Here is a 17811-nt window from a genome sequence, read left to right as displayed (position 1 = left end):
ATCGCCAGAACTTTCCAACAAGCACCAAGACGTAGCTTGGCTGGTGGTGAGAAAGGCCCTCCCCGTCAGATCCTTCCTACACGCCAGGAGTCTCACCCCCTCTGCACGTTGCCCTCGAGGTGGCTGTGGTGGGGAAGAGACCGTTGTCCACCTCCTTGTGGATTGTGTCTTTGCAAAGAAAGTCTGGAGAGAGATGCAGTGGTTGCTGTCGAGGTTCATCCCGAGCAGTTCTGTGACACAGGACTCTGTGCTCTACGGGCTGTTCCCAGGGACACACACCGAGACAAACATCAACTGCAGCTGGAGGATCATCAACTCGGTGAAAGACGCGCTTTGGTCTGCCCGAAACTTGTTGGTCTTCCAGCACAAAGAGTTGTCCCCGACCGATTGTTGCGGACTGGCACAATCCAAAGTCCAGGACTACGTGCTGAGGGACGCACTAAAGCTTGGGGCAGCTGCCGCAAAGGCGCAATGGGGAAGGGTTGCTGTCTAAGACCTTTCTGCCACAGCGCACCGAGGGACTGGGAACTGTTTAGAGCCCCTCGGGCTGTACAGCTCAAAATGAAAGGCTGTAAATGATTGTAATATTGTTTGTACTGATGCACCTGGTGATACATTTTGTAAAAGTTTAACCTGGATTGTACCCTTGTAATGGTGTTTTTGAAATGGTTTGGAATGTGATTGAAGAAATTTTATGAATAAAGTATATTTTTGCAAAAAAAAAAAAAAAAAATGAGTTTATTTGGTGAGTTTCTGACCATAAAAGCCTTGGTTTTGACCTGCGCTGGAGCTGACCTTAGCTGATCTCAGCCACCATGGTGTTTGTGGGGGTGTGGCAGTGGGTGGGGGCACTGCAGGGGGGAGGAGGATTGATTGAAGCCTCTGGATGAGCAGGAGGGAATAAACCAGTTCTGCAACTCCACCTGGGTGTAGATGTTTCTGTACAGCAGAGGCTGAATGGAGCTGGTTGCATTCCCTCCTCACCTCCCCCTACAACCCCCTCCCATCCCCCACCCCCACTCACTCCCTCCACACCCCCGCCCCCACATGATGGAATCATTTCTCAGGGTCATTCTCAAGGTTTGTAGGGGACGGTAAAATAATGGTTATGTTATTGGACTAGTAATCCAGAGGTTTTGATTAATCCTCTGGGAGACATCATTCCCAACCCCATCACAGAGAATTTAAATTCAATTAAATAAATCTGAAATAGAAACTGGTTTGTTGTAATATTTCATCTGGTTCACTCATGTCCCTTTAGGGAAGGAAATCTGCCGTCTTTACCCGGTCTGGCCTACATGTGACTCCAGACCCACAGCGATGTGGTTGACTCTTTAACTGCCCTCTGAAATGGCCAAGCAATTGCCACTCAGTTAAGGCTGGACAATAAATGCTGACCTTACCAGTGATGCCCATATCCTATGAATAAATAATTTCTTTAAAAAAATCATTTGGCCAATAATGGATAATGGCCACTTGGGTGAAATACTGGAGGACAACTGACCCCAGGAAGCAACCAATGCCTTTCGGAGAGAACAACATTAGCAAAGGCAAAGGTATCTGCCAACTTAGGTGAGGCGCTGGAGGGCAGCCATTGGCAGGTGAGGCGCTGGAGGGCAGCCATTGGCAGATGAGGCGCTGGAGGGCAGCCATTGGCTGGTGAGGCGCTGGAGGGCAGCCATTGGCAGGTAAGGCGCTGGAGGGCAGCCATTGGCAGGTGAGGCGCTGGAGGGCAGCCATTGGCAGGTGAGGCGCTGGAGGGCAGCCATTGGCAGGTGAGGTGCTGGAGGGCAGCCATTGGCAGGTGAGGCGCTGGAGGGCAGCCATTGGCAGGGTAATTCTGTCCCAACATGAGTTAGTACCTCCAATCTGAAAGTAAAATTGATTCCACCTGACTTCACTCAGCATTTGATGAATGTTCAGCCCCTCAACATAAAACTTCTTTTCAAAAAAGAGCTGGTAACAGGTGGCGCTGGGAATATAATTCATTTCCGCACAATTTCTAACATTCAGAGGCAGAGAGAAATTGTCTTTGCGACAAAACACAGTAGAAGATAAAACATCACAATCTCATTTAATCTGAAACATGCTCCAAACACGGTCTTAGATTGACAGATCATTGAATGATATGGTGCAGGAGGAGGCCTGTAACGCTGCACCTATGCCAATTCTCCGAAAGAACCACAGATTGATCCAAATTCTCCACACTCCCCTTTTCCCCCACTCCAACCACTGCTCTTTCTCCATCGTCCTGTGAATCTTTCCTTTCTAATTCATGATCCAATTCGCTTTTAAACGTTACCACTGAATCTGCTTCCATCACCCTCTCCGGCAGTGTGTTCAAGACCACAGCAACTTGCTGTGTAAAAACAAACACTCCTCATCTCCTCATGGCTTTGTTTTTTGCCCAATTAATGGTGAATCATCTTTTGCTATAATGATTTAAATGACTTTTTTTTTAAGCTGGGGCGTGAATCCATCCTGAAAGCCACAGTAAATTGAGAACTTTAACTCAAAGTTCTATCCCGCTCGATATTGAGTGATGAAGTCAGTTTTGTTTTTTTCCCAAAGGTTGAGAAAGTGCTGTTCAGGTCCATGTCACTGGCTGACGTCAGTTTGCTGGACTTCAATGGGGCACTGCCGGGTATGTAGACATTCAGCTTGTATCCAGTGGGCTGCTCAGGGTAAGGGTACTGAGGCCCATACCTTGGTGTCCATCCAAGACCATCAACTCCTGGCGATGGGGCTAACCGATTGGTTTCTGTATTGAAATAAAAAGAAACAAATTATCAGATTCCCTGCGTAGTGCCATCAAAAGTTGCGTGTATGTTGAAAGAGAGAAATGTAGCCTAACCTTGGCACATCCCAATGTGCTTTACAGCCAATGGTGGACTTTTGAAGTGTAGTCATTGTAAGGAACATGGCAGCCAATTTGTGCACTGCAAGATCCCCACAAAAGGAATAATATACTGATCAGATAATCTGTTTTAGAGACGTTGATTGAGGGGTGCATATTGTCCAGGACACTGGGGAGAACCCCCTGCTCTTCTTCCAAATAGTGCCATGGGGTGTTTTATGTCCCCTGCGTTCCCCCTCCCCCTCCCCACTGCCGAGGGGACAGGCAGGGTCTCGACTTAACATCTCAACAGAAAGATGGAAGATCCAACAGTGCAGCACTCCCTCAATACTGGGCTGGGAATGTCAGCATAGATTTTGTACTCAAGTGGGACTTGAACGCACGACCTCTCACTCAGAGGTGAGAGCGCCACCAACTGGGGACATACAAATATGAAGGCTTTACTATTTTTCAATAAAAACAGCGCGAATTATGTATGGGGTGATACAATATAAATATCGAAAATGATGAAAGGGCCATCGAATTATACAGCACAGAAGGAGGCCATTTGGCCCATCATCCCTGTGCTGGTTCTCTGAAAGAGGTAACAGAGCAGACTGTTTCCATTTGCTGAGTGGTCTAAAACGAATGGCTGTAGATACAAGATTAAATGGAAGTGATTCAGAAGAAAAGGCACGAGAAAGCTTCTTCCCAGAGCTATGAGGCTGTGGAGTTCACCCCCAGGATTTGTGATGGATGCAGAAACTGTCAAGATTTGAGCTTCGCTGCACAAATGGATAAAGGAAAAGAGTTTGAAGAGATATAGCAACAGGGATTAGGACGAGTTACTTGCATGGTAGATAAACTGCGATACCAACTGGTTGGACCAAATGGCCCATTTCTGTGAAATCTGTTCTATTTCCGCGTTGCAGTTTTTCACAGGCAGTACTCGATTGTGTCCACAAGGCGGCACTGATGAGCACTGATGGAGTCACGTCTGAACATGTAGCAGATATTCGCCTCTTGGCGGCGCTGTTGGATCGCGGAGGAGATTTCTTTCTCAAAATCTGATGCTTCTGAAACACCAGCCACTTGTACCTCAATAGTTTTCACATGTCACTGGGAGAAGATTTGTACTATTATAATTAAGCAGTTTACTGGGTTTGCTTTAGGTTTGTCAAGTTTAAAGGAAGTCTAAACTGAATTTAAAACGTACAAATGAAGGAAATGGCTAAAAGAGTTTATCAAAAGCATAGCTTCAAAATGCTTCAAAGAATGTTGCACATGATATTATTGAGTCTCTTTCATTCTAATGATTCCATTAAATGACTGAATACTTCCAGATTGACAGAATAAAAGGTAAAGTCCAGCAATTCCTCCATGGATGATCCAGGTTGTTGATTTTCAGTGTGAATAAAATCAATTCTCTACTGGCGTTACAGATACTCTGGTGTATTATTCACATTTTATGCACTAATCCCTTGATTACTGATGTTCCAAATCATATTGTTAAGTTATGTCAAACTATGCCTCCCTGCATTCATTTCACCCACTATTTGTGGTTGTGCTTTTCACTGGCTAGGCCCTAAACTCTGTCATTCCCACTATAAAATTCTCTCTATTCCTTTTAAGACCCTCCTAAAACCTAGCTCTTTTTCCACAGTCCCTTAATGTTCTCTAGCGGATAATTATACTCAGGAGGGGACTGAGGTGCACGGCATCCAGTTATACACCACCACTGGATGGGCAACTCTCCCACAATGGCAAGTTGCGCAAACTGAATTCAATAAATCTCTGGGTTGGCACCAGTTTTTATTGAAAATGATCAAGATTGTTATAAAACCCCAACTGGTTCTCTATTGTCCTTCAGGGAAGGATGCCTGTAACACTACCTGATCTGGTCTACATGTGACACCAGTCCACATTGCTCTTAGTGAACTTGGCAAATAACCAGACTTGCATGCAACCGAGAACAAATACAAAGAATTATCTCAGGTTGCAAGGTATGTACAGCACAGAAACAGGACATTCAGCCGAAATGGGCTATTGCCGGTGTTTATGGTCTAAATGAGTCTCCCACCCCCACCCCTCTTCATCTAATCCCATCAACATTTCCTTCTATTACTTTCCCCTTCATGTTTATCTAGCTACCCCCTGTATGGATCTGTGCCGTTCACCTCTGCTGCAATCTTTGGTAGCGAGTTCCACATTCTCCTCACTCTCTAGGTAAAGAAGTTTCTCCTGAATTCCCAATTGGATTTATCAGTGACCAGGCCTAGCTCTCTCGCAAATGGAAACATCCCCTCTTCATCTAACCTATTAAAAGCTTTCATAACCTTGAAGGCTTCTAGCAGGTGACCTTGAGAAAGAAAATAGCCCCATCCTGTTCAATCTTTCCTGATAGGTATAAATTCTCAATTCTAATATCATTCCAATATAGAAACATAGGCAAGTTACAGAACAAAGGAGTCTATTCGGCCCATCATATCTGTGCTGGCTGAAAAAGAGTTACCCAGATTGAATTCTATTTGCTGCTTTCTAGTTTGTGATCTGCAACCCTGTGGGTAACGTGAGCATGTGTGAACAGTGCACCACCTAGTGGTGGCATTGTCAATAAACGTCGCCTTTTTTAAATGTGGGGATAGTTCCTGCACCATCCTTTCAGGAGGTGAGTTTCAGACCCTCACCACTCCGAGTGGAAAAAAAAATTCCCTTTGACTCCCCTTTACTCCTCCTGTCCTCCTAGTTTAAATCTATGCTGACTGGGTATTGACCACTCTGCTAAGCAAAATAGGTCCTTCCTAACCAATACTAAATCTATTTTGAGCCTTCGTAATTTAATACGCCCCAATTAAATCTCCCCTCAGCCTCCTCTGTTCCAAAGAAAACAACCCCAGCCCATCCAATCACTAAAATTCCACAGTCCTGGCGACGTCCTGGTAAATCCCCCTCTGTCCCTCTCTCGAGTACAATCATATCCTTCCTGAAATGTGGTGAGCAGAGCTATATGCAGTACTCTAGCTGTGTCCTGACTAGTGTTTTACACAGTTTCAGCATAACCTCCCTGCTTTTGTATTTTATGCGCAGCTAATAAAGGAAAATGTCACCTATACTTTCTTTACAACTCTATCTAATGGTGCTGCTACCTCCAAGGATCTGCAGGCATCCAGTTCAAGTTCCCTCTGTTCCACTACACTTCTCAGGACCCTACTATTTATTGTAAATTCCTTTGCCTTGTTTGCCCTCCCCAAATGCACAGCCACACATTTCTCCAGCTTGAACTCCATTTGCCAGTTTTCTGCCCACCTGACCAATCCATTTATATCTTCCTGCAGTCTACAGTTTTCTTCCTCTGCATCTTGTATCATCGACAAACATCTTAATCATGATCCCTACATTTAATTTTCAATGATTGACAAATACCAGAAAAAGCAAGGGACCTAGTGCTGAACCCTACTGGAAACAGCCTTTCCAGTCAAGAGTTAGGAAATCTTTTTTCACCTTCTCCAGTTCCTCTATATCCTGTCTATATTATGGAACTGTGCACAATACTCCATGTGTAGTCTAACCAAGGTTCTATAGACCTTTATATCTCTGCTTTTCAATTCTGTTCCTCTAGAAATGAACTCCGGTGCTTTGATTGATATATTTATTATTAACTTGCATCTCTACTTGATGAGACCTGTGGATTTGAAGTGAATCTGTGTTAAATCCTATGCTATTAGTGTTTTTAGTTTTCTAAACAGCAACAAATATAATCACACACACAATGACTTACTTTCACCTGCAATAATAGTTGTTATACAGGTACCATTAACATTGGCAATACAGTCATTACAGATGGATGACCCCATGTTATATTTCTATCCTCCACATCCTCATCCCTCCCTCCCTCCCTCCCTATCTCAGTAACCTCCTCCAGCCTCCCAAGAACAATGCATTCCTCCAATTCTGGCCTCTTACCCATCCCTCACTTCCATCACTCCACCATTGGCAGCAATGCCTTCAGCTGTATGGGCTCCAAGATCTGGAATTTGCTCCGTAAATCTCTCCACCTCTTTCCTCCTTTAAAACACTCCTCAAATCGTAACTCTTTGCACAAGTTTTTGGTCAGCTCTCCTGGTAACTCCTTATGTGGCATCTGTGTCGAAGTTTACCTGTGAAGGGCCTTGAGACATTTTACTACCTTAAAGATGAGACATAAATACGGTTCAAAATTTGTTTTATTCTCTCGTGGAATGTGAGTGTCGCTGGCTGGGCCAACGTTTATTGCCCATCCTTAAGTGCCCTTGAGAAGGTGGTGGCGAGCTACCCTCTTGAACCGCTGCAGTCCATGTGATGCAGCTACACCCACAGTGCTGTCACGGAGGGAGTTCCAGGATTTTGACCCAGCGACAGCAAAGGAACGGCGATATATTTCCAAGTCAGGATGGCTTGTAGGTAACTGGCTTGTAGGGAAACATCCATGTGACGGTGTTCCCATGCATCTGCTATCCTTGTCCTTCTAGACCGTAGAGGTCACAGGTTTGGAAGGTGCAGTTGAAGGAGCCTTGGTGAGTTGCTGCAGTGCATCTTGTCTATGGTACACACACTGCTGCCACTGTCCGTTGGTCATGGAGGGAGCGAATGCTTAAAGTGCTGGATGGGGTGCCGATCATGGGGACTGCTTTGTCCTGGATGGTGTTGAGCTTCTTGAGTGTTATTGGAGCTGCACTCATACAGGCAAGTGGAGAGTAGAAACATAAGAATAGGCCATTCATCCCATCCATCCATTGGCTGATCATCTATCTCAACGCTACTTTCCCGTGCTACCCCCATATCCCTTGATGTCATTAATATCCATAAATCGATCAATCCCTGTCTTGAACATGCTCAATTATTGAGCTTCCACAGGCCTTTGGGGTAAAAAATTCCAAAGATTCACCACCCTCTGAGTGAAGAAATTCCTCCTCATCTCAGCCCTAAATGGCCTACCCCTTATTCTGAGACTGGGACCTCTGGTTTTAGACTCACGAGCTTGGGGAAACATCCTGTCTACATCCACCTTGTCGCACCCTGTAAGAGTTTTGTAAGTTTCAATGAGATCGCTCTCATTCTTCGAAACTCTAGTAAATACAGGTCCAGTTTCCTCAAGGTGCTATAGCTGAATTTGCAGATGACACCAAAATAGGTGGGAAAGTAAGTTGCAATGATGAAATAAGAAATTTACAAATGGATATGGACAGATTTGGTGAATGGGCCAAAATTTGGCAGATGGAGTTTCACGTGGATAAGTGTGAGGTTCTCCATTTTGGTCAGAAAAATAAAAAGGTGATTTATTATTTAAATGGAGAGAAACTTCAGAATGCTTCAGTGCAGAGGGATCTGGGTGTCCTTGTGCATGAATCGCTGAAAGCTAGTATGCAGGTACAGCAGGTAATAAGGAAGGCAAATGGAATTTTGGCATTTATTGCTAAAGGAATAGAGTATAAAAATAGGGAAGTGTTGTTGCAACTATACAAGGCATTGGTGAGATCGCACCTGGAGTACTGTGCACAGTATTGGTCCCCTTACTTGAAGAATGATGTAGTTGCATTGGAGGTGGTTCAGAGGAGGTTCACTAGATTGATTCCAGAGATGCGGGGCTTGTCTTATGAGGAGAGATTGAGCAGTTTAGGCCTATACTCGCTAGAGTTTAGAAGCTTGAGAAGAGATCTAATTGAGGTATATAAGATGCTAAAGGGGATAGACAAAGTAGACGTGGAGCGGATGTTTCCCCTTGTGGGGCATTCTAGAAGAAGAGGCCATAGTTTTAGGCAAAGGGGTGGTAGATTTAAATCAGAGATGAGGAGGAATTACTTTTCTCAAAGGGTCGTGAATCTGTGGAATTCACTATCTCAGAGTGCAGTGGATGCCGGGACGCTGAATAAATTTAAGGAGATAGACAGATTTTTAATTAGTAACAGGGTTGAAAGATTATGGGGAGAGGGTGGGAAATTTGAGTTGAGGCCGAATGAGATCAGCCATGATCGTAATGAATGGTGGGGCAGGCTCGAGGGGCTGAATTGCCTATTCCTGCTCCTAGTTCTTATGTTCTTATGTTAATCACTCCTCTTAAGACAATCCTACCATCCCAGGGATTAACCTGGTGAACCTCTATTGCACAGCCTCCATGGCAAATACATCATTCCTTAGATAATGAGACCAAAACTGTACACAATACTCCTGGTGTGGTCTCACTAAGGCTCTATACAACTGCAGCTAACCATCTTTACCCCTGTACTCAAACCCTCTTGTGATGAAGGCCAACATCCCATTTACCCTCTCAATTGCTTGATACACCTGCAAGCTGGCTTTTAGAAACTCATGAACAAGGGCACCCAGGTCCCTTTGCACGTCAACAGTCCCCAACATTTCACTACTTAAGGAATACTCTGCATTTCTGTTTTTTCTACCAAAGTGGGGAACTTCACACTTATTCACATTATATTCCATCTGCCATGTTCTAGCCCATTCACTTAGCCTGTCCAAGTCCCCTTGAAGCCTCCTTGCATCCTCCTCACAACTTACATTCCCACTTAGTTTTGTGCCATCAACAAATTTGGAAATATTTCAATTGGCCCCCACATCCAAATCATTGATACAGATTGTGAACAACTGTGGCCCTAGCACTGATCTTTGTGGAACCTAACTAATAACAGCCTGCCAGCCTGAGAATGACCCATTTATTCCTACTCTCTGCCCGCCAACCAATTCTCAATCCATACCAGTATATAACCTCCAACCCCACGTGCTCTAATTTTGTTTACAAACCTCCTGAATGGGACCTTTTCAAAAGCTTTCCGAAAATACTATGTTCAATGATTCTCCTTTATCTATGCTACAAGTAGCATCCTCAAAAAAACTCCCAACAGGTTTGTTAAACGTGAATTCCCTTTCATAAATCTATATTGACTCTGCCCAATAATGTCATTATTTTCCAAGTGTCTAGTTATCACATCTTTTATAATAGATTCTAACATTTCCCTACTACTGACATCAAACGAACAGGTCTGTAGTTCTGTGTTTTCTCTCTCCCTCCCTTCGTAAATAGTGGGCTTACACTTGCTACTTTCCAGTCCGCAGGAACCTTTCCAGAATCTATAGAAATTTGAAAGAAAACCACCAATAACCACTATCTCTATAGCCACCTCCATCAACACTCTGGGATGTAGCTTATCAGGTCCAGGGGATTTATCAACCTACAATCCAATTAATTTTTTGAGTACTATCTCTTTATTACTACTAATTTCTTTCAGTTGCTCATTTCCACAAGCTCCTTGGTTCTCTAGTATTTCTGGGAGATTTTCTGTATCTTCCTCCATGAACACAGACACAAAGAGATTGTTTAGTTTCTCTGCCATTTCCTTATTCTCCATTATAAATTCCCCTATCTCTGCCTGTAATGACATTCGTCCTTGCTAAGCTTTTCCTTTTCACATATCTAAAGAAGATTTTACAGTCCGCCTTTATGTTTCTCGCTGGCTTACATTCATATTCTCTTTTCCCTTTATCAGTTTCTTGGTCCTCCTCTGCTAGATTATAAATTATTCCCAATCCTTGGGATCACCATTTTTTCTGGCAACTTCCTTTGATCTAATGCAACCTTTAACTTCTTTTGTTAGCCGCATCCGACTCACCTTCCCTGTTAGGCTTTTGTGTCTTAGAGGAATGTATATTTGTTGTGAACCATGTAATACTTCTTTAAATATTAGCCATTGTCTGTCTATCGTCAAATCTTTTGGTGAATTTTCCCAATCCACCATTGCCAATTTGCCCCTCATACCTTCAGATTTAGGACCCTAGTTTTGTAATAAACTATATCACTTTCAAACGTAATGTAAAATTCTATAATATTACGGTCTCTATTTCTTAAAGGCTCCTTTACAGAAAGGTTATAATTAGCCCTTCTCATTATCCTTGAATATTCAGCTCCCAGTCTCGGTCACCCTGCTGCCACATCTCTGTGATGGCAATTAATTAATCTCCATTTACCTCTCTTTGTGCTTTCAAATCACCTACCTTATTGTGAATGCTGCATGCATTCAGACAGCGTGCCCTTAACTTTGTACTTTTAACATTATTCCGCATTCTAATCCTATCAGTCACCATCACTGGTGCATTCTCCATGGCAACGCCACTTGCCAACCAATCAGCACTTTCTTCACATACAATATAAATTGTTGTTTTCCCCCTATTGGTATTCTTGCAAGTGTCCTGATGAGTGCAAGATGAAAAGCTTAGACATGTCTCTTTTTTCAGCAATATTCAAATTAGACCTTTCTCATTACATCATTCTAAATCTAAAATAGCCCGATCCCTAGTTGGCTCTTCAACATACTGCTCCAGAAACCCATCTCGTACACACTCCAGGAATTCACCCTCTGCAGCATTAGTGCTAAATTAGGGTTACCCAGTCTATATGTAAACTGAAGTTGCCCATTGTTACTGTATTTCCCATGTTACATGCAGCTCTAATTTCCTGATTTATGCTGTGCCCAATGTTACCCCTACAGTTTGGTGGCCTATAAACAACTCCCAGTGTTTGTTGCCCCTTGCTGTTTCTTAGCTCCACACAAACTCATTCTACATATTGATCCTTCAATCTAAGACCCTCTCTCATTAATGTACTGATCTCATCCATTATTAACAGCGCCACCCCACCTCCTTTTCCTTTTTGCCTATCATTGCTAAATGAAGTTCCCAATCTCGGTCACCCTGTAACCACATCTCCATAATGGCAATTAAATCATATCCATTTCCTCTACTTGTGCCTTCAACTCATCTACCTTGTTGCGAATTCTGCGTGCATTCAGATAGAGTGCCCTTAACATTGTATTTTTAACATTATTCTGCATTCTGATCCTATTTGATGCTTGCCTTTGTTTTACCTGTTTTCTGGTTTCATTTGCTACTTTTCTACATTTTTGTTACCAGTTTTGCTTCCCTCCAATCTGCGCTCCCTGTCAGATTCCCATCCCCCTGACAATCTAGTTTAAACTCTCTCCAACAGCACTACCAAATCTCCCTGCGAGAATGTTAGTCCTGGTCTTGCTAAGGTACAACCCGTCCATCTTGCACAGTTTCCACCTGCCCCGGAACCAAAGCCTCAGAAATATGACGCCCTCCCTCCTATACTAATTCTCCAGCCATTGTTCAATCCTCCTATTCCTATGTTCATAAGCACATGGTACTGGGAGTAATACTGAGATTACTACTCTTGAGATCTTGCTTTTTAATCTCTTCCCTAACTCCCTAAAATCTGCTATCAAGACCTCATCCCTCTTCCTATCTATGTCGTTTGTACAAATGTGGACCGGGACCTCTGTGTTCAGCCTCCCCCAAAAGAATGTCCTGCAGCCACTCTGTGACATCCTTGATCCAGGCACCAGGGAAGTAACACCTCATCCTGGAGCCACATCTACAGCCCTATCACTATAGCTCTTCCACTCTTCTTTCTCCTCTCCTGTGCAGCTGAGTCACCTGTGGTGCCACAGACTTGGATCTTGCTGCGTTCCTCAGAGGAACCATTGCCCTCACCAGTACCCAAAATGGAAAACCGGCTAGTGAGCAAGATCGACTCAGTGGACTCCAGCACTACCTGCCTAGTTCTCTTAAACTGCCTGGTGGTCACCCATTCCCTCTCTGTCTGCACGCATCTAACTTGCAGCGTGACCACCCCCCTAAATATGCTATCCACGTAGTTCCCTGCCTCGCAGATGCACCACAGTGACTCTTGCTGCTGCTCAAGTTTCAAAACCCAGAGCTCAAGCTTCTGCAGCTGGTGACACTTCCTACAGATGTGTTTGTCTAGAACACACGGTGCATCCATGACTTCCCATATTCCACAGGTTGCACATTCCTAACTTTATGAACTATTTATTATAAGTAGAATAACTTACCATTACTTACCAAACAGCTTCTCCCTGTACCGAAGTAGGAACCAAATACTGGAGGCTGAAAAAAGTAGAAAAAGAAAGGAGCACCTCCTTCCTCTCTTCACTGAACTCCTTCATTCACCAAACTCCCACCTGCTCACTCTGTAAAGTCGCACTCCGACAAATCACACTAAGCCATGTATTTATAGTAGCTGAGTCACCTCAGCTAAAAACCAAATTAAGCTAGCTACCTAATTAAATAAATACTGCTGCTCTCTAGTAGAAAGCTTATTTATCCCTGGCTGAGACTGGATTTAGAAATTTAAACTTGAACAGTAATGTTTAGTTAAATGCTAAATGCAAACAAAACTAGAATAAAACTCCCTCACTCCCAGCTTCTCACTCTGTAAAGTTGCACACCATACCCCATCACACGCCTACCTGCGCCTTCTCGATTGTGGACAGGCTTTGGGGAGTCAGGAGGAGAGTTACTCACCACAGAATTCCCAACCTCTGAACTTCACTTGTAGCCATAGTGTATATATATGGCTGGTCCAGTTCAATTTCTGGTCAATGCTAATCCCCATGATGTTGATGGTGGGGAATTCAGCAATGGCAATGCCATTGAATATCAAGGGGAGATGGTTAGATTCTCTCTTGTTGGAGATGGTCATTGCCTGGCACTTGTGTAGTGCAAATGTTGCTTGTCACTTATCAGGCAAAGCCTATCACCCAGGTTTTGCTGCATGTAGACATGGATGGCTTCTGTATCTGAGGAGTCATGAATGGTATTGAACATTGTGCAATCATCATTCTGACATAATGATGGTGAGAAGGTCATTGATGAAGCAACTGAAGATGGTTGGGCCTAGGACACTATCTTGATGAACTCCTGCAGTGATGTCCTGGGACTGAGATAATTAGTCTCCAACAACTACAACCATCTTCCTTTGTGCTGGGTATGACTCCAACCAGCAAAGAGTTTCCCCCTGATTCCCATTGACATCAAGTTGGCCAGGGCTCTTTTGATGCTACATTCGGTCAAATGCTGCCTTGATGTCAAGGGCAGTCACTCTCGCCTCACCTCTCGAATTCAGCTCTTTTGCCCATCTTTGGACCAAGGCTGTAATGAGGTCAGGAGCCAAGTATTCTTGGCAGAACCCAAACTGAGCATCATTCCTGAGTAAGTGCCACTTGGTAGCACTGTCAACAATACCTTGCATCACTTTGCTGATGGTCAAGAGGCTGCTGGAGTGGTAATTGGCTGGGTTGGATTTGTCTTGTTTTTTGTGGACAGGACATACCTGGGCAATCTACAACATTGTCATATAGATACCAGTGTTGTAGCTGTACTGAAACATCTTGGCTAGGGGGAGGGGTGGGTAGATGGCTAGTTCTGGAGCACAAGTCTTCAATACTCCAGCTGGGATGTTGTCAAGGCCCATAGCCTTTGCTGTATCCAGTGCCTTCAACCGTATCTTGATATCACATGGACTTGTTGTTTCAGGGCCATTTAGTTGAGGGAGGGCACTAGGGAAATTCCTTAATCTTCTTTAAATAGAGCCAGGGAGCCTTCAATCAACTTACCACAATCAACTATTATCATGAGAAAACCTACCGTACTTTATGTCTCAAAGTACTCGCATTACTGTGTCCCAAGATGTTATTTTTGAATAAAACCTATTTAATTTACAATTTAATGAAACAACGATGTTTGTGTGGCGGTTCAGTTTAGCTGATTCTGCTCAGTAGGTAGCACCCGCGCCTCAGAGTCAGAGGGTCACGGGTTAATTTCTGCTCCAGAGTCTTGAGCACAATCTGTCGGCTGACACTATAGTGTAGTATTCAATCAACTTGAACCATCAGAGCAAATAGATGGAATGTTGTTCTGTTAATTACTTCACCATCTTCTTTCCCTGGGACCGCACTGTTGATAATCGTAGGACTTTGGGTAGAGGAAGATGTGTGGAGCAGACCTATAGTTTTAATGCGTACTCTATCCAGTGGATAACAGACCCTGAAATGTGCTGCTCCATCAGTACTGCTCTGATGTTTCAGACTAGATGATGTCATCAGTCCAATTCATCGCCTTCTGATTCAGAGCCTCATAGAGCGAGCTTGCATTTACATAGCGCATTTCATAACCTTTGGATGTCACAAAGCACTTTACAGACACTTTTGAAGTATAGTCACTATTATAATGTAGAAGATACAGCAACCAATTTGCACACAGCAAGCTCCCACAGACAGCAATCTGTTTTAGTGTGACGTTAGTTAAGGGATAAATATTGGCCAGGACACTCGGGAGAATGCCCCTGCTCTTCTTCAAACTTTGTCACGGGATCTTTTATATTGACCTGAGAGAGAAAACAGGACTGGGATTTAACCTCTGACCTGTAATATTGCACCTTTGACTGTGTAGCACTCCCTCCCTGACATTATAGTGTCAGCCGACAGATTGTGCTCAAGACTCTGGAGTAGAAATTAACCCGTGACCTTCTGACTCTGAGGTGCGGGTGCTACCTACTGAGCAGAATCAGCTAAACTGAACTGCCACACAAACATCGTTGTTTCATTAAATTGTAAATTAAATAGGTTTTATTCAAAAATAACATCTTGGGACGCAGTAATACGAGTACTTTGAGACATAAGGTACGGTAGGTTTTCTCATAATAATAGTTGATTGTGGTAATGGGCTCCAGTATTAGGTTCTATGCGGTACCCTGTACTAGATATGGGGTCACCTGACTGAGAGTTGAAGGTCAGATGGCACATGTTGGAGCCTGTCTTGACAAAATTCAGTTACTGCAGATATGTGTTTACTTTGGAATAATGTGTTATCAATAAAGTTAGCTCAACTACAACATCGATGGCCTGTTTGCATCATTGAAACAATAACCAAGACAGGTTTAACATGCTTAAGAGGAACAGGCAACTTTGGAGGTTGGTCCCTAAAGCTCTCCATCACTGGGTTTTTTTCTCACCTCATGTCTGTTGCAGGCTGACTGATAGGATTTTGAAGTATAGTCACCATTATGAAGTAGGAGATACAGCAGCCAATTTGCACACAGCAAACTCCCACAAACAAAAACAGCTTTAATCTGTCAACAACACATTTTATCACGTGATCATCAAGATGGCTAAATTGCCCTTGGTATTTTTTCATCTAGGCATTCCTATGTTCCTAAGTAACCACCTATGCCAGATTCCATTTATTACATGGATACATAGACCTGATGCTTACCAATACTGTGTAAGGAGAGATGGTGGAGTAGTGGCAATATCACTAAACTAATAATCCAGAAACCCAAGCTAATCCTCTGGGGTAATGGGCTTCAGATCCCACCATGGCAGCCAATGAAATTTGAATTCAGTTAATAAATCTTGAATATAAAATGAGCCTCTGTAATGGTGACCAGGAAAGAAAAACTACCATCCTTGTCTGGCTTACATGTGACTCCAGATCCATAGCAATGTGGTTGAGTCTTAACTGCCCCTCTGAATAGGCCTAGCAAGCCACTCAGTTCAAGGGCAATTATAGGGTTGGGCAATGAATTTTTTTAAAAACTGCACTTCGGCTGATAAGCTGAGACTGAGCAATACCCAGTGCCTGCCTGGTAGGATTGTTAACTGTCTTGGCCAAGTGTGGCATTCTTACTCTCGTTCATCGTTTGAGACGAAGGTGACCATGTTCATCACCTGCAGTGTTGACTCGGGTTCCAGCGGGTACATAGGTGATGCTAAGGCCGGTCTGTGGCTGGAAGGTTCCGCTGCAAATGGGACAGGATGCTGGCTCGGGATTTCCTTTCCCTGCGTTTTCTCTCTGCCTCCGACAGATGCTCGCTTTCGAAGGAGACACACCTTTTTTTTTGTTTGGTTGCACAGGTGCAGCAAACCGGGACGAACATCTCCCTGGACTTGAGGTCGATATCAAATCTCCAAAGTGAAGTCTTCGGAGCGCCATCGCAGCGCTTCCCCTTTGACCGCATGAGAGGGCACCCCAGACTCAAGCTCTCCACAGAAGACTTGCTTTGGGAATTGGGTGTCATGCATTCTGGCGACATGACCAGCCCATCTCAGTTGTGACTATCTCAATATGGTGTGGTTGTTTGGCCTGCTAGCTCGGGGGAGCCCCCCAGTGTCTGCTATTTTGTCCTGTCACAAGATCTTCAGAAGCTTCTAAAGGCAGCTCAAGTGAAAGTGGTTGAGCTTCTTGGCAGGACACTGGCACACAGTCCAAATCTTGCATGTGTACAGCAGAGTGGGCGGGCCTATCTAACTATGTGGCTAAACTGCTTAAGTACTGAGGGAGTGCTGCACTGTCAGAGGTGTTGTCTTTCAGATGAGACATTAAACTGAGGCCCTGATTGCCCCCTCAGGTGGATGTAAAAGTTTCCAAACAACTATTCAGAGAAGAGCAGGGGAGTTCTCCCCTGTATCCCTCAACCAACATTCACTAAAATAGATTAGCTGGTCACTATCACATCAGCGTTTATGGACTTTGCTGCACACAGCTTGCCAGCTGTGTTTTCCACAACACCAACTATACTTTGAAGTACTTCAATGACTATAAAGTGCACTTGGGGCATCCTGAGTAATAGGGAAGGCAAATGGAATGTTGGCCTTTATTTCAAAGGGAATGGAGTACAAAAATAGGGAAGTCTTGCTAAAACTATACAAGGCACCAGTTAGACCACATCTAGAATACTGTGAACAGTTTTGGTCCCCTTACCTATGGAAAGATATACTGGCATTGGAGGCAGTCCAGAGAAGGTTGATCCCGGGTATGGAGGGATTTTCTTATGAGGAGAGGTTGAGTAGGTTTGGGCCTGTACTCATTGGAGTTTAGAAGAATGAGAGGCGACCTTATTGAAATGTATAAGATTCTTAGGGGCTTGACAGGGTAGATGCTGAGAGGTTGTTTACCTCTTGTGGGAGAGTCTAGGACCAGAGGGCATAATCTCAGAGTAAGGGATCTCCCATTTAAAACAGAGATGAGGAGGAATTTCTTCTCTGAGGGTAGTCACTCTGTGGAATTCTTTACTGCAGAGGGCTGTAGAGGCTGGGTTGTTAAGTATA

At 43.9% G+C, this 17811-nt stretch overlaps 1 long non-coding RNA gene across 1 annotated transcript in view; it reads right to left on the bottom strand.

The window, feature by feature from the left end:
* Positions 1-2171: 2171 nt before the first annotated feature.
* LOC144685314 (uncharacterized) overlaps positions 2172-17811 on the bottom strand; it is a 30544-nt gene continuing 14904 nt past the window's right edge. Inside the window, exon 3 of the long non-coding RNA XR_013577710.1 lies at positions 2172-2761. This is a non-coding gene — a long non-coding RNA (uncharacterized LOC144685314). The remainder of the gene's footprint in view (positions 2762-17811) is intronic.

Source organism: Cetorhinus maximus, chromosome 10 (genome assembly GCF_964194155.1).
Source record: "Cetorhinus maximus chromosome 10, sCetMax3.hap1.1, whole genome shotgun sequence".
Lineage (NCBI taxonomy): Eukaryota > Metazoa > Chordata > Chondrichthyes > Lamniformes > Cetorhinidae > Cetorhinus > Cetorhinus maximus.
This window is presented reverse-complemented; position numbering and strand designations above follow the sequence as displayed.